The following is a 24,328-nucleotide window of genomic DNA, read 5'->3' as shown; positions in this document are numbered from 1 at the left end:
AGGCGTGTTCACGTCATTGTGGACACCTGACTTTGATCGAATGACCCATTGACCCATATGTACTCTACGTGAAACTACATCAAACTCTTCCTGGACTATTTGTAACCCAAAGGGTGTGACATTAAGTAACACACTTTTAATGACATGCAATGTCAGCTTCTTCACTAACCAACTAGAAATGTAGCTATGTCGGCTACCTGTGTCTAGAAACAAAAAAATTTGAAATGGTTGGTAGCGGGCATATAAAACTGCAGTAGCTGTGGGTTACAATGTGGTGGGCAACTCTGCTGGAGGCTTATCTTTTACCATCTTAGCGATCACAAGAGGTTTTTCACTTTTGTCCTTTGATGGATTTCTTTGATTCATGCTACGATTCTGCCCATGGTTCTTAACAGGTATAGTACATGAGGAGAAGTCCTGGGGGATGATTGGAAATTAGAACTGGTTACTAAAGACATGCTGGACCATGATTTATTACTATCCCTTTCACAAATCAGACTATGATGGCATCCATTACATAATTTGCAGTTGCTTTTGCTACTGGACTGTTTACTACAATGGCCAGAGGCAAAGCAATTGAAATGCTTGCGAGATAAGGCTAATAGGCGCTTTTTCGCTGCTGCATTCAGATGTTTTGAACCGTAAAATGTGGAATGATCTCAATCGCAGAACAGACACGATGCCATGCGTGTGAGAGGTGTTGGTTCCCTACACCTTTGATCATGATAGCTGTGACAAGTCCAACACTTCATACAATCCATTTAAAATGTAATTACACTTTCGCAAAAAGTCTACAGCCCTTTGGTATACCTAACCCTGAGTTAGTTTCTGGTTTATTAGACTAATATTCCTTCATCCAATGTGGATCTGCTGAGTCGCTTGATTTGCTCTATAAGCACAAGAAGTTCAACATAGAAATTCTTTAACTCTACATAGTTACACTTAGGGACGAAAATATTGGCTAGCTGCTGATGCAATATGACCAGCATCTGATGCTGATTTCCATAAAACTCTTGCGCATAGGCCGAAAATATTAGGGCATAAGCTACACGACTTTTACCCCGGGCCAAAAAGAACACGCGCATGGAAAAGTTTTTAGGTAAAATTCGGTACGTCTGAATTATAACATATATGGTTCTGGTTAGTGTTATTATGTCGGCAAATGATTGAATTATTTCCCAAACAATCAGAACATCTTTACGAGGATTAGAAATGATAAAAACGATGTGATGAACGTGAAATTTTAAAGAAAAATCGTAGATATTTTTTGGATATAATCATGAAAAATATAATAATTAGGTTTGGGGAGTTTGTTTTATACTTAAATTGTGTAGAACTGTTTGATCTTTCACGTGGAAGCTATAATTTTGCTATAAATGTGTTAGCTAATGAACAGTAATTGATTGAAAAAAAATTTTTTCTTACAGAGTGCAATTTTCAGATTTTCCAACCTACTTATGTTGATGTTTTGTATCGTAGCTAAGTAAGCTAGCGGCGTCAGGTTTGCGTTTTCTTTGAGATTCATCATGTCAACCCAATGGCGTCAACTAAGTTTTCCGTGATTGACACATTTTTTTCCCCCCGAAAATAACTTACATATGACACACCAGATGTGTCATCTATGCACTTACAAAACAAATTTATTGGCGTGCAACGAGTCATCAGATCATGAGAGGGTTAATACTTGTTTAACAAATCGAGTGCCACAACATAGTTGGCTGCAGTTACGCTTAAGGCTTGAACTACCTTGAGCAGCTCCCCTGCAAGAGACGCAAGTAGGTACATGAATTTTTTAACATCATCCAGATCTGTGCACTGATGCACATAAACATTGAATAGCTCCTTAAAGTTCGCGAATTCACTTTTCTCTCCTTTATACATTGGTAACGGGAGTTACTTTAAATGAGGTAGATGCATTTTTGGCTGTGCTGCGCTAGCCAGGACACCGATCTGATTAATAAGAAGAGTGATTGTTTGACTGGCATCTTTCAACATTTTTATCATTCTACTTTCAATGGCCAGTTCGAATTTGACTGCACTCGTCAAATATAACGATCTAGGCTGGTGCTCATCAGCCTGTATTCTATCAAGCAAGTTCTGATATACATTCAATTTATGAGAGTCGAGGAGATTCCCTTGGCAGTGGCAGTTAGGAGAACTATAAGGGACTCAACTTCGGTTTCTGTGGTGGCAGCCAATTTGTAGGTGAGGGAGATTGGTGAACAATAGAAACACAAGCAATTCTAGGGGTTGCAATGAAAATAATGCTGCCCTTAATGTTTCGTTAGCAATCGAATTTTCCTGCTCATTCTGTCACGCCCGCTCACGGTGGCATATAGGCCCACCTGAAGGGTACAATGCCCAGCCCTTACACAAGGACAGGTGAATGAGGTAAGAACAAGATCTACATTTCTATTATAAAGGTAAACCATAATTTCATGGCTACCCATTGACAACAATAGCAATTCTAACACTACAGTGCTTTTCCCGCCCAATCACAAAGTTGCAACAAACACATGACAGCGAAGTCACAAAGAAAAATGAACATTGAAATTTTATTTAATACGGCACTTCATCCCCTGTTCACTGGGATCGAGAAAATTTAAATTACTAATGTTACATAAATCCTAGCTATTAATACAATGGATAAATAAGGCAACGCACAGGCACCCCTTGGTGGAGGTCGAAATCCTGGAGCGAAAACGCAGAGCTCACTTACGTGCTTGCTCCCTCACTCGTGTCTTTTGCAGGAAGGAAGCCGCCAGCCGCTCCAGGTTGGTCATTCCCTGACCAGTTAGTTAATATTCGCATTTTATAACCTTTAGCCGGTATTATGATTCTTCTAAAGTTAATGTTAAATTTGACAGCATAAAATGTATTGAAATTTTCTCAATGATCTTACATGGATGATTCAATAAAGATTACAAAACATTGCAACTCAAGGAAAAACCATTGCGTCGAGGAAAATGGTGCACTCATTTTTCACGACAGTATATCTGCTGGTTTTGCTGATGCCACAGGTGCCAGTTAAACTACTCTTTCATCATATAAAATGAATATTTTCTCAAAAAGGATAGTTTCAGCCATCTCATTGAGCCTCAACCTTAAGTACTCTTATATCATTCAACCAGCCTACTCCCAGACTAGTCAATATACTCGTACAAGATAGTAGGAGGTTACTTTTATGTTCCTTTGGAACTGCCTTCGTGCATTAGTTTACTCTGTGTAATTCTTTTTTTAACTCGTTAGATTCGTTAATACATAAACTTTAATATGACAATCAGCCAAAACGTTTCATGCTGTTACTAGGGGAGACAATGAAATTCCTTTAGTGGAAAAAAAACTACCCAGTAGGCTTATATTTAAACTAAGTAGTTTGTGGGTATGAAACAAAAATTATATCATATATCGTAGATTATGGTTAATCTAGCAGCTGCAATAGAAAATAAATTTATAAGAATTTTATATAAAATCTGTATAACAAATGCCATTTTTATGTATAGCATACTTATTTTACTATCGGTCAATAAAGGATAAAACTGCCACTTTTCCGATTCATTGCTACCAATAATAACTATATTCCTTTACTTAGGTATGAGCTAGGAGGTCAGCAGAGAAAGGTCAAAATTATCTTAAGGACGATAGCAAATGGTCCACACCTGTAATTGTAAAAATTTGAACCATTCCGACAGGAAAATTATGAGCAACGGGATCCTTCAGAAAACTTGGCCTTACCTTCGACAATGAGGTTTGTTGATGGGGTTGTTATTGATGCATGCATAAAGTGAGGTTACCGTTGTCCTTCTTTAACAAAAGCAACTGGTGTGTTTGTACAAATTATAAACGGAACAAAATTTTTATGTGGTAAATTATTAAGCGTCAAATTGCTGATATTTACAATAATTGTAAATAAAATGGATGTGTCACATCTCTTGAAGAGGGAAACTTCTTTTCTTACCTTTCGATGTCCCATCTTAGATGAATGTGTAGAATGCAAATATGAAGGAGTGACTACTGGTACAGTGGTGAAACATAATAAGGTAATAGATAAGACATAACTGGGCCTGATCAGGGAGCTTGTTAACTTATACCCAGCCAACGACGAGCAGACAAAATAAATCTATTCACTGCAGATGTTGCTGTTTAGGAGGTCATTGCAGAGGCAGACAGGTAAAATAAGGGCAGTGTCCATTGATTCATAGTGAAGTTATATTTCATGTGTTCATGTATAAGTGTTTTATGCAATGTATCACTAGAGATTCCCGTGAGACATATACTCCATATATCTGGTAAGCAAAAATATGAAGAGGAATGAAACTCTTTGCAATGGAATTTTTACCATGAGAAGGTCTCCCTTAAACCACAAGGTCAAAGGTTTCAGTATTTACTACCTTGAACAAGGTCATAGTAATGTGATATTTTCTAAACAATGAAATCCTTTCTTGCCGAGTCCTTTTTCTTGTAAACACTAAAGTTTCAAGTATCTCACTGCTTGAGCTGATACTTGCTGGGTGGATTAGGCATCGCTACGCTGCCATGTTTTGACCTTCTAGGACAGTTCTGAAGTTCTGCATCCTATGACGTTTGTACATGCGGCAGGTATCATCATCATTTTGACCTTCCCCTACGATAAAGATTTTGGATCTTATTGGAAAATTATATTTATACCTGCAGTAGATATTTCCTTCATTTTTTCTACCACAAATGTCCAACCCACTGTGTACTGGTATATTACCTACCTTACTCAGCAAATCAACTAGTAACTCAAGTCTTTTACGCCCATCTTAAATAGTGAAGCAAATTTTTAAAAAGCAGCAATGTTTGTAACGTCTTGATACTATATATAAAAAAATATTGCCCTCTCTCTCGCTCTCTCTCTCTCTCTCTCTCTCTCTCTCTCTCTCTCTCTCTCTCTCTCTCCATCGAGATTATTTAGCTTAGATATGCTGTCCAATAAAGAATCCCATTAATGGCTGTCAAATTACTATTAGCAACTTCAGTGCCCATACACAATGAAGATTTGGTGAAGAGCTTATTCAGTTTTGCAATAAATATAATGCAGTGTAGTTGATGTGCAATTGCTGCCACAGGGCACTTTCACTTGGTGAGTGATGCTTGGACCACTCTCGATGGATAGATCGTGTTGTTTGCCCCACATCTCTGATAACTAAGTTTCAGCAGATCCAAGTGAATCATTCATAACCTAACTGGATCTGACAATGATGCATTATTTGTTTCCATCGACTCTTCCTGCTAAACACCTATGCCAACTTTAAAACTGAATAATAAGATAAATTATGCTGTTAGTAATGAAAAGGACTATTATGTTACAACAGAAAGTTCTTTAAAGTGTTTACTACCCTTGCCGCTTGAATCCTTTCCTTGCACGCGATTATAATAATAGAATCATTAGAGTCAAAACATAATATTGAGGAGATCCCTGAGTGCAATGCGAGACAGTTATAAATTGTGGAGGGACAATGGTCAACCAAACTATGGTTCCGTATTTTGGGAAGTCGTGTGTTCAAGATGCAGTTTCAAGTGGTCTTGGAAATACTTGTAAAAGGAAATGGGAAAACGTTATAAACACGAAGACTGCGAATGATTTAAAGGAGAACTGAAGAATTTTTTAGAAGGAGATCAACAAGAAGGAAAACATTAAATCTAAGCTACCTGAGTGTGCTGAGAATGCGGGAGGAAGTAATGTTTATTTTACTTGTGGCCAAACCACTAAAAGATATTATTTTATTTATGATGCCTTGCGTCTTAAATCTACTCTTATTCAGACAGGTGGTCATAACGAGTTGACAGTGGATGATGTAAAAAATAGTAATTAAAGAAATAAATGCAAATAGCAATTCTACACATGATGGGTTGACTGCTCAGCACCTTATACATGACCAACCTGTCTTATAAGATTGATTGAGCTACTTTTAATTGTTGTTTTGGTCACTCATTTTTCCCCGAAGAGTTCCTAAGAGTAATGATTGTTCATATCATTAAGGATGAAAATGGTGACATCAGTAGTTTAAGTAATTATAGACCAATATCTCTCCTCTCTCAACTGTTTTGTTAAAAGTATTGGAGGCAGTTATTTATTGATTAATGTTCACTTTTCTTGCCTAGCTCAGATTATCAGCTAGCATATAAAGTAAAACATGGAACTGACATGGACATAACTATTCTGAAAAATGCGACAACTAAATACAGCAGACGTTTTATGGATATGTCGAAGAGATTTGACAAGATTATGTTATAAATATTTTTTAGTAATGTTAAAAAGAGGTTTTCCAGCTTATATTGTTAGCATTTTACAATACTGGTATCTGACACAAAAAATGAATGTAAAATGTGGTACTGGTACATCAGAAGAATTTAGTGTTACTTGACAGCAAGGGCACATGCGGTCGTAAACGCCCCTTTACCAAACAAAAAGCCATGCCTGATGTTGTAAGGAAAATGAGATGGAGAGAAGAGGTTTGGTGGAGGATGATGCCTTTGATAGAAGACAGTGGAGAAAGAGCATTAGGCAACCGACCCCTTTTAATGTAGGATAACGTAGGGACAGAAGAAGGTGGCTCAAAAGACTAAATGGTTGGTTTTCACCAACTGCAAGAACAATGAACTGCCACAGAATCCTGTTAACATTAATATTTACCAAAATTGAATATGTAAATGAATTCAAGTACTTGGGTTTCTTTCTCACCTGTAATAACAACGATGGCGATCATGATGTAAATGCAGGGGTTATTTGCGCATTAGAGCAAATATGTTACTGCAAAACTTCTTCAAATGAACAGCTGACGCACAATGCCTATTTTTAAGAGTTTTTGTGCATCCTTTTATTGTCCATCACTTACTTTTGTGTTTTTTAAGTAAAAACCAAGCCTACTCATATTAAGAGTGTGTTGTAATATTAGTATTAGAAGGTTGTTTAACTTGGCAGTTTTTGAAGAAATAGGAGCAAAGCAATGGTGAGCGTATTTTTAGAATAAGTAACAAAATTGCGAAGAACCTTGTGAACAAGTTGATGACCAGTGATTATTTTATTTTATGGATTTTGAGGGATTTAGCATTTGCTTGATATCGTTACACACGCAAATACTAAACCTGTAATCCTTTTTTTCTACTTTTTCTAGGATCTAGTAGTTAATCTCTATGTATGAATTCACTCTAGTGTAATTTATGCCAAAATAAAGCATTTATTATCATTATTATCCCGCTACAGCTCAAATAATTATCATGCTACTTATGATAATGACCTACTAAGTAATAATGAGTATCAGTCGCTGAGATTATGCGAAATCCGTGTTATCAAGGAAGGGTTAAAGTAACTTATACCTGATATTTTCTATTACTTCCATTTTATGTTTAATATTTGGAAAAAAATACGTAAGGATTATTGAGCTCTTCCTTCAATATCCACATAAATTATCCTCTGTGACTGAGTGCGAGGTAAGTAAGCATTTTATAATTGATGCCTTCCTTGTCACTAGAGTAAAAAGCCACATAAGAAGGAAATTTGGAACTTAATTTTTGGATTTATCCTTTTTGCTGTTTTATCTCATGATCTGTTTAGCTGTTCTTCCATTTTGATTATTTCTTTGTTTGATTATGTGTATATCACTATCTACTAACAATATATTTGTTTATTTATTTTTTATATATCCATTTCTAGAGGTGAATTTTATTACTTTACTTATTAACATTGCAGACGTTCAGAAACCTGTTCAGGGTAGCGCAGGCGTTTGGAGTTGGCTGCAGATGCTGGAATTAGTGATAATTGTTGCCTTATGGGCTTCCTGGGCCGGTCTGCCCAGTCATCTCATTGCCTGGTCTTCTATTTGCATGTCAGTCATTGTAATCGTCAGCTTCCTCTTTGGGGAACAACAGGGGAGAATATTCTACCTCATGCTCCCCTGCCAATTTAGGAATAGAGGTAAGTTGATCATGTATTATCTGCAGATACTATTACAAAGATTAGTTTTGAGGAAAATTGGTAAACACAGAATCCTCCTATTCTAGTTATTTGTCATTTGAGAGATAAGACTAATAAAAGTGTTTACATTTTAATACGAATGTGCATAGTATGAATAAGTCCCCAGTCGCTCATGTAATTAGAGTTTTGGAAACAGAGAGAGCATTTTGCTCTGATTATACCCTATGTGCTACTTTGACTTACGAAGAAAAGAAGTTTCAATAAAATATTAAAATGCTGTCAATTTCCTTTAGTATTTGATAAAACAGAGACAAATGAAATTACTTTCCTTTTCCAAAAGCACTGCGTCTGACACCGATAAGTATCCGGTAGGCTGAATGAAACCCTGACTATCAATTTCCCTATTCTTACAATGGGGGAAAGTAAATCATTTAGGACATATACATTAAGCAATAAACATGCATTTTCTTACTTATACATTATGGTTCACCATACGTAGGTAAGAACTTCCTTCGCATTACTATGGCCTCCTGGAACAAGGAACCTTTCCCTTTTTGTAGATTGATGATTCTTTTTAAGTTATCTGAGAAATTTTATTCAACTATCTTCTTTTGTTGATTTCTATTTTAGCCATTCAACAAAAAAAAACCATTTGGATTGTTTTGTATAGCTTTATACTTTTTCTCTTGTTATGCGTTTAATAAACATTTTAGAAAATGTTGATAACTATGACTATGATACAACACTGAAAATGTCAATTTAAGAAAATTTCATTAAAAACATCGACTTTTCATATAGCTCGTGACTGGAATTTGATAGCTTGGGCGGTGCGAAAATATTAACACAACGAATGTATGGACTAGTAAGTTTTACTACTTTGTCTCATTCTCAGAGTCATTATTAAAATCATCTACTGCCACTACAGTTTTCTTGAAAAATCATAAATACTGCATTTAGAGAGAGAGAGAGAGAGAGAGAGAGAGAGAGAGAGAGAGAGAGAGAGAGAGAGAGAGAGCAAAAGTACTACCTCTACTGATCTGCGGCTACGAGCAAGCTTGCTTGGTAGGATGCGTGCTGAGTTCATGACTTTGCAAATTTATTGCGATGCAAAATTGTGGTTTGACTCTAAAACTGCAGCCTGGTCTGTGACTTTTTACTTTTAATGTTTGTTTAGAATTTTACCGTACTATATAGTTTTGGTGGTTATGGTTATCGCAGTAAAGCATTGATCGAGAAAAATGTGGTGGAAATTTGTTGTGGACAGTCAAAAAGGAGTGGCTCTCGCTCACGTTGACGAAATATGTGCAAATTCATATTTATAGGTTCCTTGTAGTAGCATTACATTGTTACGTTAGTAAATCCAGTGGTTTAGTGGCTATTCCTACGGAGGTTGGTGGGCGGGGGATGGGGGGTCTCTGTTTATACTGAAGAATATCAAACAGTAAAATGTGTGTTTATTCATCCTGATTGCCTGCAAGTCGGGTAAGGTGACCAGACTACGGCACTAAACTGTAAAGTATAGTTTGACGCTCTTTTACTAGAGTGGCCGCTCTATTGATGAAATGAATTTGTTGTACTACCTAGCTGAATATTTCTTCTTTTTTTTCAGTGTTGGGGGGATGGGTGGGTGCAGCCGGGGAGAAGCAAAATAGGATGCATAAAACGGATATAGGAATGAGCCAGTGTTAAATATGAATGGGTTTCACTGTATGAGTAAATAACAATTTTCGTGTTGTCATACCACCAAGTGCCATGTTACCAGGCTTTCAATAATGATGTTGGCATCCAAAAAGTTTCATGTTGTCATTCATGTGGTCAGACTATCAAGACCGATGTTGTCAATTGAGAAACTTATGTGTTGTCACACCAGAAAGTGAGCAAACGTGGTGTGACATCACAAAACTTCTTGGTGTGACAACATCGGCCTTGATAGTCTGACAACATGACACTTGACACGTGTCATGATCTGACACACAAAAAATCTTGGATTGACATCAGTCTTGATAGTTGACAACATGACACTTGGGGTGTGACAACACGAAATTTTTTGGATTGACAACATCAGCTTGATAGTCTGACAACATTAAACGTTTTGGTTTAACAACAGTCTTGATAGTCGACAACTTAACACTTGATATCCTGACAACAAAACTTCTTAGATTGACAACATCTGTCTTCCTAGTCTGACAACATGACGTCATGGTCTGAAAACACGAAACGTCTTGGATTGACAACACCAGTCCTGATAGCTGACAACATGGTACTTGGTGGTGTGACAACACGACTCTCTCTCTCTCTACCTCTCTCTCTCTCTCTCTCTCTCTCTCTCTCTCTCTCTCGATCTATCTATCTTATGAAAATTTATGAATAAACTTGTATATATTCATTTTATTTAATGTGGAGCCTTTTTCTAATGAATAAAACATTCATTTACTCGTGTATACATAGGAATACTTTTGCCAAAGCCAAGTATTCATATGCATACAAGAGTTTAGGATTGGCATTCGATTTTATTACAAAAATCTTCATTGAATAATAACAATATACACAAGGTTATTCATTTGTTAAAAATATGTATGTATAAGCAAGGGTTCATTGATAAATATACTTATAATAATAATAATAATAATAATAATAATAATAATAATAATAATAATAATAATAATAATAATAATAATAATAATAATAATAATAATAATAATAATAATAATAATAATAATTATAATAATAATAATATTTAACCCTGTGTTTACACTGTGTCATAAAGGCGTAACCCAAGAGAATGAGATAAACAAAATTTGTCTTATGGAGTAATATAATAAGGACGAAAATATCTTGATGTTTGAATTACTTAAAGGCCTTTTTAGCCTCCGAGATTATTAGCAGACACACTTCATGTCAAGCGCGATTTAAAAAAAATATATTTTATATGATTTTTTTTCATTTGATTGAAATTGGTTTAAATACATATTGAAATAGAGGGGAATGAATGCTGAATAAAATGGTTTATAATGAATTATTTAAAATCGGCTGTAAATACGAGAAAAGGGGAAAGTAATATAACGTCAATATTGCAAGTGTAACAAAACACAATTCAAAAAGTTATTATTGTGGGATAAAGTGACAATCATACGTATGTTTACAGTATGTGTATCTTCATACATCAATAAATATTGCAATATAGTTACTTAACCCTCTCGTGCACAGGCGGAAAATATAAGGGTGTAAGGTACACGACTTTTCCCTCGGGCCGAAAAGAACACACGCGTGGAAAAGTTTTTTTTTTTTTGCAAAATTCGGTACGTCCGAACTATAACTGATATACGTTTCTGGTAAGTGCTATTATGTTAGCAAATGACTAAATTATTTCCTAAAGTAATCAAAACATCTTTACGAGGCTTAGAAATAATAAAAATGATGTGATGAACGTGAAATTTTTTAGAAAAATCGTAGATATTTGTTGGACATAATCATGAAAAATATAATAATTAGGTTTGGGGAGTTTGTTTTATACCTTAATTGTGTAGAAATGTTTGATCTTTCACGTTTAAGCAATAATGTTGCTATAAATGTGTTTGCTTATGAACTGTAATTGGTTTAAAAAATGCTAATTATTTACAGAGTGCAATTTTCAGAATTTCCAACCTACATATGTTGACGTTTTGTATCGTAGCTAAATAAGGAACAAAGATAGACATAAATTAAAGACACCAGTAGAAAGCTGAATAGATGTCCTATAAAATTCATAAAAAAAGATATATGTGTTACCCATTCCTCAGTGAGGAGAAGGATGTAAAACTTACCTGATCGAGGCGTTTTGGTAGCATGGCCTCAAGGCACTGTGTGACACTCTCTCTTTCAACAAAACCCCCCCCCCCCCTCTCTTTCTCTCTCTCTCTCTCTCTCTCATCTCTCTCGTCTCTCTCTCTCTCTCTCTCTCTCTCTCTCTCTCTCTCTCTCTCTCTCTCTCTCTCTCTCTCTCAACCGACCTCACATAATTACTTATGATAACTAAATCAGACTCGTGAACTTAAAAATACATGTATTTAAGAATGAAAGGATTATCTAAATAAATCAAATTGTTAAAGAAACAAAGTGTTTATCTGAATATGTCAAATAATTCACCACTGTTATCCAAATTGCCCTGGGGATTGAACCAAACCCGTCCAGCTCTTTCTTTACAATAACTAACATTAGTTTAGTCATAAAATAGGCAACTACAAAAGACATGGTCTCCCCACACCATATCCACGGAACTATCAGTTAAGTTCCCATTAAATTCACCAGATAAGTTCCCATTGCCAGAACCATCTAGGACAATAAAAAGGATCCCACATAAATAAATTGTAAATAAATCAAAATAACATAAATCAAAAAGTCATATGGAAAAGGACATCTCTGAAATAAAGGTTTAAAATATAAAAAGACAAAGACACAGTCGGGCTTAAAAGTACACTTACCAATTCCAGCTATAAGCACACACTAAACAAAATACAACTGTAAAATGGCCATCTTAATAAGGCTAGTCTCTTCTCCGACTCCGGGTATATCTCTATCTGAGTTATCTTACCTTCCCATTATGTAGGGGAAATAGCTCGTATGTGCACAAGCACGAACTTTCTCACAAGACACCCCCCTCCCCCTCCTTATATGATGTCATTGATTTGTCACAAGTTCATTGCACAGTTCATTATCACGCCCATAAAATCTACTCAAAACTAGATCCTTGCTATCGCCTATGCACGGACATAAGACAAGATCTGCTTTGCTTAGGCAGCGACTTCCACATGGCGCCACCTAAATGTTTGCATCAACATTTTCGGAGCTAACGCTGAATCTTTGTTTTCACGGGAGTCATGACATTTATCGTTTCATCGAATGTCATTGATCATCACATCCGCTTATCAACCATCCGCCAACAAAAAAATTTTTGATATAATATATGTATTGTTAGAATAAAACAGGAATTGTCATGTGATTACGAACAATTATTTTTTTACTAAAAAAAAAAAAAAATTACAGAAACAATTATTATATAGAAACATTGATTTTTTTTACATTTTGCTTATAATCATGATAAAGTGCAAAGAATGGCCGTTCGAATGATGTGTAATATATGCACATTGAAGTTATTTACTGATTAACATACAGGCCCACCAGAACATTTTTACGCATGCACAAATTCCTGCCGAACTACGGCGTTCAGCGCGACTGTGTACGTGCTTTCATTTTACGTAATTACTCGGTGATAAATAATGTTAGGAAAAATTAAAATATTGGTAGAAAGATGAATAAATTTTCTATATATACGGTAACTAATATCAATAGATGTTCCCAGTAAATAATTGAGCAATTGAAGGTCAAAGACGTAATTTTTTTTTCACATAAATTCAATTATACGGAAACGATTATTACATAGAAACATTCATTTTTGTTTACATTTTGCTGATACTCAGGATAAAGTACAAAGAACAACCGTTTGAATGATAAGTAATATATGCACATTGAAATTATTGACAAATGCACACGGGCCCACCAAAACATTTTTACGCATGCATAAATTCCCGCTGATTTACGGTGTTCAGCGCATCTGTGTATATGCTGACATTTTACGTAATTACTCGGTAATAAATAATGCTAGCAAAAAAATTAACACATTAGTAGAAAGCTGAATACATTTGCTATATATTAATAAATAAATATATATATTATAGGAGAAACTTAAAAAATATTCATAAAATGAAAAAAAAATGAATAATTAGTCGGATACTCACTTTTATTGCTTCTCTAGGACTGCTAGGTGGGGCGTATTTCTTGCTACCTATCAAGATGTTGCATGTCCCCTATTGAAAAGCTGATGGACAGGTAACAAGTTAAGTTAAGTATATTTTAGTTTAACAGACCACTGAGCTGATTAACAGCTCTCCTAGGGCTGGCCCGAAGGATTAGATATTTTTATGCGTCTAGGATCCAAGTGGTTACCTAGCAACGGGACCTACAGCTTATTGTGGGATCCGAACCACATTATATCGAGAAATTAATTCCTATCACCAGAAATAAATTCCTGTGGTTCCGCGTTGGCCGAGCTGAGAATCGAACTTCCGACCACCGAATTGGTAGCCGAGCGCGAGATCCACTCGGCCAACATGGAACTGACAGGAAGCAAGGCCAGCTCAACTTCAGTGGAGCTGATGGCGGCGGGTGGGGGGTGGTGGTGGTGGTGGCGATTCCCCTCTGGTCCTCCTGTGGTATGCCTTGAAACACCGCTCCTTGCACAGGTGCACATTGCAAGCAGTGCAATAGCACTTTGTGTCCTTTCGGGCGCCCTTTGACCAGCACTAATGACACCTAATGCGCTTCTTGGTATTGACGAAGGCTTGTTTGTCCCCCACACCTGACTGATACCTGACAGCTGGCACAGATATCCGGGGATGTCTTGCAGGTGGGGCTGGTGGGCTACGCGATTGCCATTGTCGAACTTCTGGTGCAACTTGGTCCTATTCGCCACCTTCGGAGTTGCTGGCCACCGGAGAAGAGGAAGGAGGAACATTTTCAAACTCAGCTGCTTCCTCTCCAGAATCGGAGAGTACTTCTGGTAGAGAGAAAAAGCATTGAACAGTGCCATTGAACTTCTTCGTCCACTTGCTTGTACGCCTCGTGAACTGGCAATATTTGATCATTTAGTCATAATGATCAACACCACCCATGAAGTGATTGTAATCAGAGATTGCCTTGGGTCGGTGCAACTGTATCCTTTCATGGGTGCCCCTCTGACGACGATTGTGGGGCTCAATGTTGGCATTATGAATATTTGTTACCAGCTTCACGAGGGTAACATCCTTTCAGATGATCATGAAGGTGTTCCCATTCCTCCGGAAATACGTTGTGTCTCAGGGTAGGTTGGTCCATGCAAGGAGTTGCAGCACCTTGGGGTGTCCTCTTGGAATGTGCAGAGTGCCACATGTATGTACCTCCCCGGCATACAACTCTTGGGAAAGGGCTATGGAGTTATAGTAATTGCTCATATACAGACAATAGCCGTTTCCTGTGAGATCGCCTAGCTGAGAGAAGACAGCATCACAGGTGAATGTGTAAATCCTACTGTATGCTTCAAATATGAAACAAAGCCACTCCCAGCTTCGACAATCATATACATTTTTATTCCATATTTAATCGGTAACATCCCTTCATTAATTGAGAGGTCCTGCATAGGAGTATACACAGACCTGAACCTTGATTGGAAGTATTCGAGGATGGCACAAACTTTCACGAGGTGATCAGTGTTCCTTGCAGAATCTCGTCATTATTGCAAGCATGAAAAAACGTGCCTATCTACAAAAACCTCAGACATGACATTGTTCTTATGAAGATCGGCGTATGCAGAGCTGTATTTATAGACCAGTAGTCCCGCAACGATGGTTAATGAATGACCCCCACAAGAATGACTAGGGCCAGGTACTGTGCAAAATCTTGTGCATTCACTCCCAACCATGAATTATGGCAAGTATCTGTCATACCTGCAAACAGTTGGTCTGCATATATATTTGATTGTTCTGCAATTAAAACAAACAAATATCTAGCGGAAAATGGCTGAAGAAAATCCAGCCCATTTGTAAGTTCAACAAATCTGGCTGTAACCCAGGTGTTCCGGTGAAAGGTATTTCTATAGAGGGAGGAATCGGTGCTCCAGCCAGCGCTCCTATCTGCCTCATCTGCTGAATTTTCTGACTGGGGGATTACAAACCTACACCCCCTGCCGCCACGCTGTCTGGCTCGAAGGTCCCTTGTCTGTCGCCTGACACAACCTACACCAAGGTTCCTTGCCCTTGTGAGAGTTGTGATCATATGTGAGAGATGATCCTCACTACCATCTGAAAAGTTCATCATCTTCCCAAACCGACATCTGACTCGTCGCTGCCCTCAGACTTGTCAAAGTCAAGTTTGTAGTCATTGTTTTGAAAAACAAGATTCTTCATGACAGTCTTTGACTTTTCTTGCAAATGGTATGGGCAGGAGGTGGATGGGTGAGAGGTGGATGGACGGGAGGTGGATGGGTAAGAGATGGATGGATGGGAGTTGGATGGGTAGGAGGTGGATGGGTGAGAGGTTGATGGGTCGGAGGTGTATGGGTGAGATATGGGAGGATGGGAGGTGGAGGCACGTGAGGTAGATGGTTGAGAGAGAGAGAAGTCATAGCCCTTAGACGAGGCAGGTGAGGTCCCAGCGGGGGGGGGCGATTGTTTTTCTGGGGTATACACATGCATGGGTTGGATGGGGGTAAGGGTTATTGTTTCAAATGGGACTGGGTCACTGGCGCGTTTTGTCTCACCAACAACAGCCTTGATGAAGCTTTTGTTGTCTTTGGCCCACTGCATCTCCTCGCTAGAATCACCACTTCTCTCCTTGTCATAATTTACTAATTCACATCTTTTCAATACTAACTTTGGTGAACTACTAGGTTCTACTTGCTTGGAGTTATGAGCTCCTTCCTGCAATGTGATGACATTGTTCTTCTGAAAGAACAAATAACTTTATATAAAAACACTTGAAATTGTATTCACATTATAGCAAAATCACTCGCTTACACATAAAAACACCAAAAAAAATTGTACTTACAAACACCAAAAATCATCGGGAGAGTAAAAAAACTTCGAGCTGAACAGACACACCAGACGCTTAGTAGCTATACATGCGCGTCAGCTCGCAGAGTGGGGTTTGCATTTTCTGCGATATTCATCATCTGTACCCAATGGCATCAACTACGTTTTCTATGATTGGCGCGGTTTTTTTTTCGTAAATTTTTCCCAAAAATAACTCATGGATGACTCACCAGGTTCGTCATCCGTGCACTTACGGAAAAAAATCATTGATGCGCTTCGCGTCATCGGATCACGAGAGGGTTAATAAAGTGCCAAGTTTGAAACTTGATACTTACAAACTCAGTCCCAGTTCGCCAAAGGTATTGGGAGTATGTCCTGTCCATCTAGGGGACATGGATACAGGACATCACTCACCTAATGAGAATACTACATTTAGTAAATCTGCTTTCTGATTAATTGATACTTTTGCTTTACTAACGGTACCACATATAAACAAACATTCCCAGATATGTTGTTTCTGTCTAGGGGACGTGGCTACCAGATGTCGTTCAGTCAATGAGAATGTAGCAGCTTTAAAAGCTATGTTCTGATTGGCTGGCACTTTAATGTCACCAGAGTGAAAGGATGTAAACAATTTATTTTCTTCACGTCAGAAGTTCGGTTGGACTCATCAGTGTCTTAGTTGTCATTGAAGGGGATCCAGACGGCATTTCCTGTCCTTTTTCCTCCTGCCGTAAGTGATATTATTGTTAGTATTATAGCTTATGGTTCTGTATAAGCAGTGGACCATTCACTGTGTAACATGAGAATGATGACGACAACGATAGTGAAAAGAAAAGAGGAATAATCATGGTATTAGCAGTTTTCTGTGTTGCTCTTGTCAGGTAGTTACCATGAAGTTCTTTGGGACGTCGTCAGCAGCAGATGGCGGAGCTCTCAACTTTCTTTAGGTATCTAGGTCAATTTCTCAAATAGCTTCACCTGTCCTGCATGCGAAAGAACTATGGTGATAAGTTAACAATTTCATTAGAAAAATAAACCTATTCTCATTGCTACACAATTATATACATTTTTACAATGATTAGGCTTCTCAGGCCACACTCGATAGTATCAAAATGGAAAAACGCGAATGCGTGGTCACATGTAAAACTCTAAGTTAATCACTCAAAATCTGGGTCATCGTAAGCAATAGCACAAAAAAAATCTCCTTGGCACAGAGATCACTGATATACGAATTTCGTTTTAAACAAAGGCCCTAACTAAGAAAAAGTTACATTCAATGGTTACTCACAACTACGGTCGCATGGTGGAAACTGATATTCAGTTTGGCGGTCCTTAGACCCTACATAGTAACACGTCTTACCAGATTCATGGTCTTTAGTAAAGAGAAAATGATCGTGTGCGTGCACCGGTTTTATAGCTCGGCCAATTAGTGATTTTTACAGTTCGATGTCAACTTTTCCACTTTGCGAGTAACTCAATAAACTAATAAATAAAAGAACATAACAACTTTAATGATATGGTTTTCAATGCAGAAAAATGAGTGGAATAATAAATTGGCCCAAAACATTTTGTGAAAGCTAAGGCCTCGAGGTGGAGTTCGTTATCGCGGAAAAACTGTGCATTAATTTTTTTGCGACAAGTTCTATTCTACGGTCATCAAATGATATTGTTAAAGGCTATCCTGTAGTAGTAGGTATGTGTAGGTACTAGCCATCTACTTTACATTTTATAGTATTGCCAACGTCCATCCATAGACGTAACTGGCATTTTCATTCCATGTACTTTTTGCTTCGATGAAATTCTAAAAAGACGATTAGTTTTCATGAATGAGGCTCATTAGCCGAGAAAAATGGCATTCCATAACCTAATTAGCCAAGAAAAAGTCGTTCCCTGACCTACTAATTAACTAAGGAACAATTGCCTAACCTAATTAGCTGAAGGAAACTGTCTGCGAGTTGGTAAATGTTCTCAGCAGTTAGTAAGGTTATTGAAGGCCTGTGCTTCTGCAGTAGATTGACATCTACTATACAATCTGCCTTGTTTAGGTTCTTGCATTTTATTGGATTAAAAGCAATGGTAATTTATCGGCTATTAAGGATCTTATGTTATGACACTATTTGGCAGATGTTTCATTTGCAGTGCCAGGATTATTTGGAGACAGAATAGCTAATTTCTTCAGTTAATCATGATACCTGTTTGTACTGTGACTGGTGCAGTCAAGCATTGAATAGCTGCATGAATGAAGGCAAGATGATAACTGGGTCTCTCTTTTTCAGCATAAGATATATCATTGTAAGAAATATCTATTCCGAGGTGAGTTGCAGTTAATTTATCATTCTCATTGCAGTGCTATTATATGTCCCTGTGGCCATGTTGCCAAGGTACGGCAAACATCTTGAAAACATTGCCTTTTGTACCAGATGTATACTATCTGCATTCTATACATTGCATCTTTTATTGTTTTGGTGATGTCTCTCCGTTTATGGCCAGGTATCAGAATGCTATTCTCCCTTCTGTTTTACCCAAATTTGCAAAATCCATGTGTAAGCGCAAATATCACTGTGCTTATTGGAACTAGTTTTCTTTTGGTTCATAGTATTAGGGAGCTGTTGCCTTTATGACTGACAGATGTTGACAGGTGTCTCCAGTGATCTCAGTTGAATTTTATTCTGCATCTATCCAAGGGGGAGTTACCACTTGGTGTTATTTTCTTAGCACACAGTAAAGTTGTCCACCTTTGACTTCAGGCATCTCTTATTTCCAATACTACTCATTCTCATTTCTCATAAAGTGAATTTGTGGTCAAGGGTATACTAATTTATTAATTTGTACACCACTGCTTGTTTATGAATTAGTTTTTGATTCAAATGTGAACCGAAATCTTTATTATTTTATGCATATTTTCAAGATGACTCCATTTTTCATTGGAAGGCTACTGAATGTGTGTAGTTTTCTGTTTGAGATGAAATCCTGAAATAAATCTCTTCAGTTTTCAGCAGCTGAATTTATTCTTTAGAAATGAGTTTCATTTAGTTTTCGTAGTTCCTGAAGATTTGTAAAGTGTTTTAACTTAAAGGATTTTAGATGATTAGGAGCTAGTCATGGCATTTATTCTTTAAGATATCAGCCTGATTGAAATAGTTGTGATTTTAATGATAAAATTTCATTGTTTTAACAGATAGTGGCGCAGATGGTATTAACATCTGATGCACTAACTCCTCCACCCAATTTTACTTCATAATTTGTTACATTAATTAATCTTGAAATATTTTCCAAATCAAGTGGCTAAAAAACCTTGAATAACTAAAGTAATTGAGCTGGAATATAAGTACCCATTAATAGTAAGTCTCTTGGCCAGAAATATCAATATATTTGAGTAAAAAGTCGAAGGTTTCTGTCTAATTCAGCTTACAAATCTTCAAAGCAATTTGTGAAACTATTTAAGAAAAGCCTCTGATTGCTCTTGTATGTAATCAGTTCTGAGAGACCAAATCTGATTTCAGACCAGTTCCTGCGCAGTCATGATAGAAAGTTGCTCTCCTGATGTTGAAGGTAAGGCTTCTTACAGTTTTGTTTTTATTCCAAAACTAGATATTGATGGTAACATACTAATAGGCTTGCATAGTAGCTTAATTTTGTTCTTTAATCATAGATTTGATTACAATCTGTAAAACTTTCTAAAATTGCATTGAAGTTAATTGAATATACGCCATTTCTCAGCTTCGGAAAAAGCAAAGCTTTGAAATGAATTGTCAGGACCCAACAAAACAATCTGTGACACGTGCTCCAATTTTATCAATGGGATCATCATAAACTCTTCTTCGACAAGAAGCTAAATAACCTTGTGGTATATAGCACACCCCGAATTGATAGCACAAGAACTCCTCCCACTCATGGCCCTCTTGGGAGTGGGCTGTAAAAAGACGATACCTGAATTTGAGTCTCATTGCTCTTGTTTATGTAATTGCTCTCCTCATGACTGTTTAAAACGACTGTTTGCTGAAGTAACTGATGCTTTCCAGACATTCTCCCTTTCCAGAGTTCCTTTGTCCAATCGTGACTGGAATTCAGTCGGTGAACCAAATGTTCCTCTTGAAAATGATTTCCATACTTTGATGATTTATAACGAAATTAGACTGCTTCGTGACCCTGAGATTCAACGCCACATGTGGTGCACTGTAGGCATTACTAAAGGGTGTTTGTGGAATCCATTTGGCTCTTAGCCTTTTACTTTGTCTCCATTGCCACTACCTTCTTCAGTCCAGCCTCTCTTATCTGTTACTTCTCAGTGCAACTGTGTTGTCCCACTTGCACCTTTAGATCCTTGTTTGTGCTTCATCTGCTTTTACGTATTTGTGGTATCTCTGTATCCAGCTGCCCGACCACCCCAACTCTAGCTTTTCTGCCTCTTAGGGACAGAGTGGCTGATGAAAGAACCTGTTCAGAGCTTGGCTTGGAAGCCTAAATTTCATAAAGTCGTCAAGAGCACATCTGGAACAGACAACTTGTCAATATTCCATCCCAGAACTGAGGGCAAAAGAATCCCACCCACAGTTCTAGTCTTCCAGATGGAAAGCTTTCTAGTTAAGGACTTATGATTTCTGAAGCATTAGATTTTAAAATTCCCATTGGCATGGAAACAGGACAATAATTCATGTGAAAGTGAATTGGTGTCAGTGTCTTGAAATGCATTTGGTAAACTTTGTAGCAATATTTATGATAATAGCCTAAATTAGGTCTTCGTATATCTTGACACTGGGTCATGGATCTTGACCTTATGTCTTTAAAAAGCATCAAAGCATTCTAGAATAGTCCAGAATCATACCCACAAGCAAGATGGGTGTGTAGGAATAATTATTGTTCAGTCTGTATAGGGTGAGAGATCAGTGTAAGATCTATGGAAGGGTGAAAATGACAGAACAATAATGATGAGGATGATTTGGTTAACATTCTTGACAAAAAGGAGGTAGGTTAAAAAAACACAATTTTAAAATATATATTTTTATTTTGGTGTATATAGAGCTTGATCTTTATAAATGTCTTCAGATCTACCATCCTAAATGGCAGGTAGATTCAGGTAATTGAAAGAGAGGATTTGTGAAAATTTTTACTTCAAAGATTCTTTCAGCTGTTAAAGAGATTTTTATAGCAGATGGTGTTGCTCAGACGAGAGGCTTTGTCTGATAATTGCTAGAGGGTTTTCCTACAACTAGGACCTTCGTTGGTTTGTGATCTGGTTTGTGAAAGTCCAGAGTTACATGGGCAGAACAGGGCAAAAATGACCCAGTCATCATTGAAAACTGACATAGACACTGAATGAATGGAAAATGAGGCCTCTTAGGGCGACAGAAATGGTTTTTTTCAGATTGAACGAAAGGTAGGGAAACAATGGTGTTGGTTTTGTATAATCTCAAAATGGTTTCAGTTAGAAATGGATCTGAAGGTTGGGAGTTGGTGCAAATGAAAGATAATGCATCAGAAGCATGAATAAGAGACGCCAAGATTTTCATGATTAATAAACTGGAAGTTTTGGTGTTGTGATTTACAAGAATGCTTGGATTTCAGGTGGTCTACTTTTACCTCCTCTGCCATTTCTCTGTGTTCCCTGAGAGAGAGAGAGAGAGAGAGAGAGAGAGAGAGAGAGAGAGAGAGAGAGAGAGAGAGAGAGAGTCACTCTTTTAGTTCATAAACAGTTACTCTTTTGAGACTGAATGGGATTTCAGTAAGACATCTTTATGAAAACATAACAGACGTTCAACACTGAACCAAAAGTACCTGTCCCATCTGTGCCCTTCTCTGTGATATTGTAGTTGAGGTTAATGTAGGTCTCTTGTTAAAAGGCAGCTCTCACCCAACTTAGTTGTCTGAGTATGGTGATTATGTGGGAGAATAGTTGCAATGTGCGCACAGTACTTCCCTTTGGGGTCTCAGTCAACCTGTAGTGTCAAAATTATTTTGCAGTACAAAGAAACAAATGATTGTCTGGATTTGTCAAATTTTGTGTTGAATGCTAAAAAGTAAATCTTATCATGTCTGTTACAGTTCACAATTCTGTACTACAGTCCTGTTATCATACATTTCTATTGAAATAACTTAAGTGTTCAAAGCATGGAGTTAATTATTAGAACAGGGTAAAGGAAGAGGTGAATATTAGACAATTTGTTGAATTATTTCAAATAACTAAGTTTGATGAAGCAGAGAATATTATAGTGTTGCTTAACTGTCTTAACAAAAGAGCTAAAAGCAGATGGTATGTTTTGGTTATAGACTGTCAAATGTTCAAATGTGTTAGTATTGCATTATTCAAAATGTCTTGTCTTGTGGAGGCTACAACTTGTAATAATGTTTTAATGCAGCCATTCAATCTAAGTGGGAAATTGAACAAGAAAGAATAGACCCATAAACTTAGTGACCTCATTGCCATTGAACACATGACTTTCATTTCCGCTTCAGGGCATGAAACCCACAAATACTTTCATTTGCAGATTTTTGTTGAATAAAGTAGAGGCTTTTCCCTGCAGTTTTGGACATGAATTCAAACAGAAGGTTAGGTGCACTTCTCATGGGAATTCCCTCTTGGTAAAATTCTGTATCTTCAAAAAGCTTTTGATTGAGTTAGGTAAAAGACTGTGAAAGTAACCCATTATAGACTGTGGTAGTGTCTATTGTCGCTCTTAAACGTTTTGTGCCTTTTGTACTAGATCACATCCTATTTGGTTATTGTATGTTGATGTTATCATTAAATCGTCTGTGAACTGAACTGATTCATAAGGCTGTCTGCTTTTGGATCAAATTTATATAATAAGAGTCTATAAATTGTGGGTACTATTCTGATTGTATACTTAGAAAGGGATTTGCTTTCAATATGACATGGATATAACATTTATACTGCACCAATACATTAAAATTCAGTTATTCACTATAACTGAGGACACTATGATTTATGGTGTTTATTTTTTACAGGTTGGAGATGACACCCCCGCTCAGATGGGTGCTCTCGGCCCCAAACCTCATAGTTCACGTTCTCTGCTGTAGGTACTGTGTTTTAAGAAGCCGCTGAATGACAGTGGGAGAAATGCCTCCCGAAAGAAAATATGTGGTAAAGTTTGTTTGGCAGATAATAGAGGAGATGCTGTAAGGGAATAGAAGTGGATGCCATCAGTTATATATGCCATGTGAGGTGCAGTCATCCCATTATGGGAAAATGCCCATTTTAAGAGTGATTTCTTGGATCTGTACTAAGGCGTGAATTTGCTTGTACTCACTGGACTCCAACAATAACTTTTGAAAACGCTGGAAAAAAAATGAAGAGGAAATATTTGAATCTACTATTCTGTGACTATGTAAACTATGTAAATTGTAGTCTATTTCCAAAAGACATTGTAGGAGGAGAAGCATACTGCGTAACACCAGCATCCATTGCTAAAGCATAAGTGGTATGTATTATCTCATCATACAGAGGGTTTTTATGAGAATGCATCTGAGAACACCTTTGTCAGGTCACCATTTGTTAATAGGCCTGAGTGCCCAGGGTAGAGAGGATCAAAATTTAGAAATAGGTTAAAGTAATCCTTCTGTTTTATAATCTTTATTTTATATTTGCTTTTGTTCCCAAATTTCTCCATAAGGTTACTCTTTCCATTTTTCTAATATTAAAACCGTAGAATTGTCACTAAAACCTATAAAAAAAGTATATTTAATGCCTGCATATGCCCCGATGATCGATCGCTTACTGTATACCACTGTATTTGTATTTTGCTAACAAATACAGTACTAAGTAGTTAAA

At 37.2% G+C, this 24,328-nt stretch overlaps 1 long non-coding RNA gene across 1 annotated transcript in view; it reads left to right on the top strand.

Moving 5' to 3' along the window:
• The window catches only part of LOC135198201 (uncharacterized), a 44,013-nt gene that overhangs the window by 8,971 nt on the left and 10,714 nt on the right, over positions 1-24,328 (top strand). The window contains exons 2-5 of the long non-coding RNA XR_010310748.1: positions 3,593-3,748; positions 7,715-7,939; positions 20,046-20,094; positions 23,506-23,978. This is a non-coding gene — a long non-coding RNA (uncharacterized LOC135198201). The remainder of the gene's footprint in view (positions 1-3,592; positions 3,749-7,714; positions 7,940-20,045; positions 20,095-23,505; positions 23,979-24,328) is intronic.

The sequence above is a fragment of the Macrobrachium nipponense genome, chromosome 21, assembly GCF_015104395.2.
Source record: "Macrobrachium nipponense isolate FS-2020 chromosome 21, ASM1510439v2, whole genome shotgun sequence".
In the NCBI taxonomy this organism is placed as follows: Eukaryota; Metazoa; Arthropoda; class Malacostraca; order Decapoda; family Palaemonidae; genus Macrobrachium; species Macrobrachium nipponense.
Note: the sequence above shows the minus strand (reverse complement) of the source record. Positions and strands in the feature narration are given on the sequence as shown.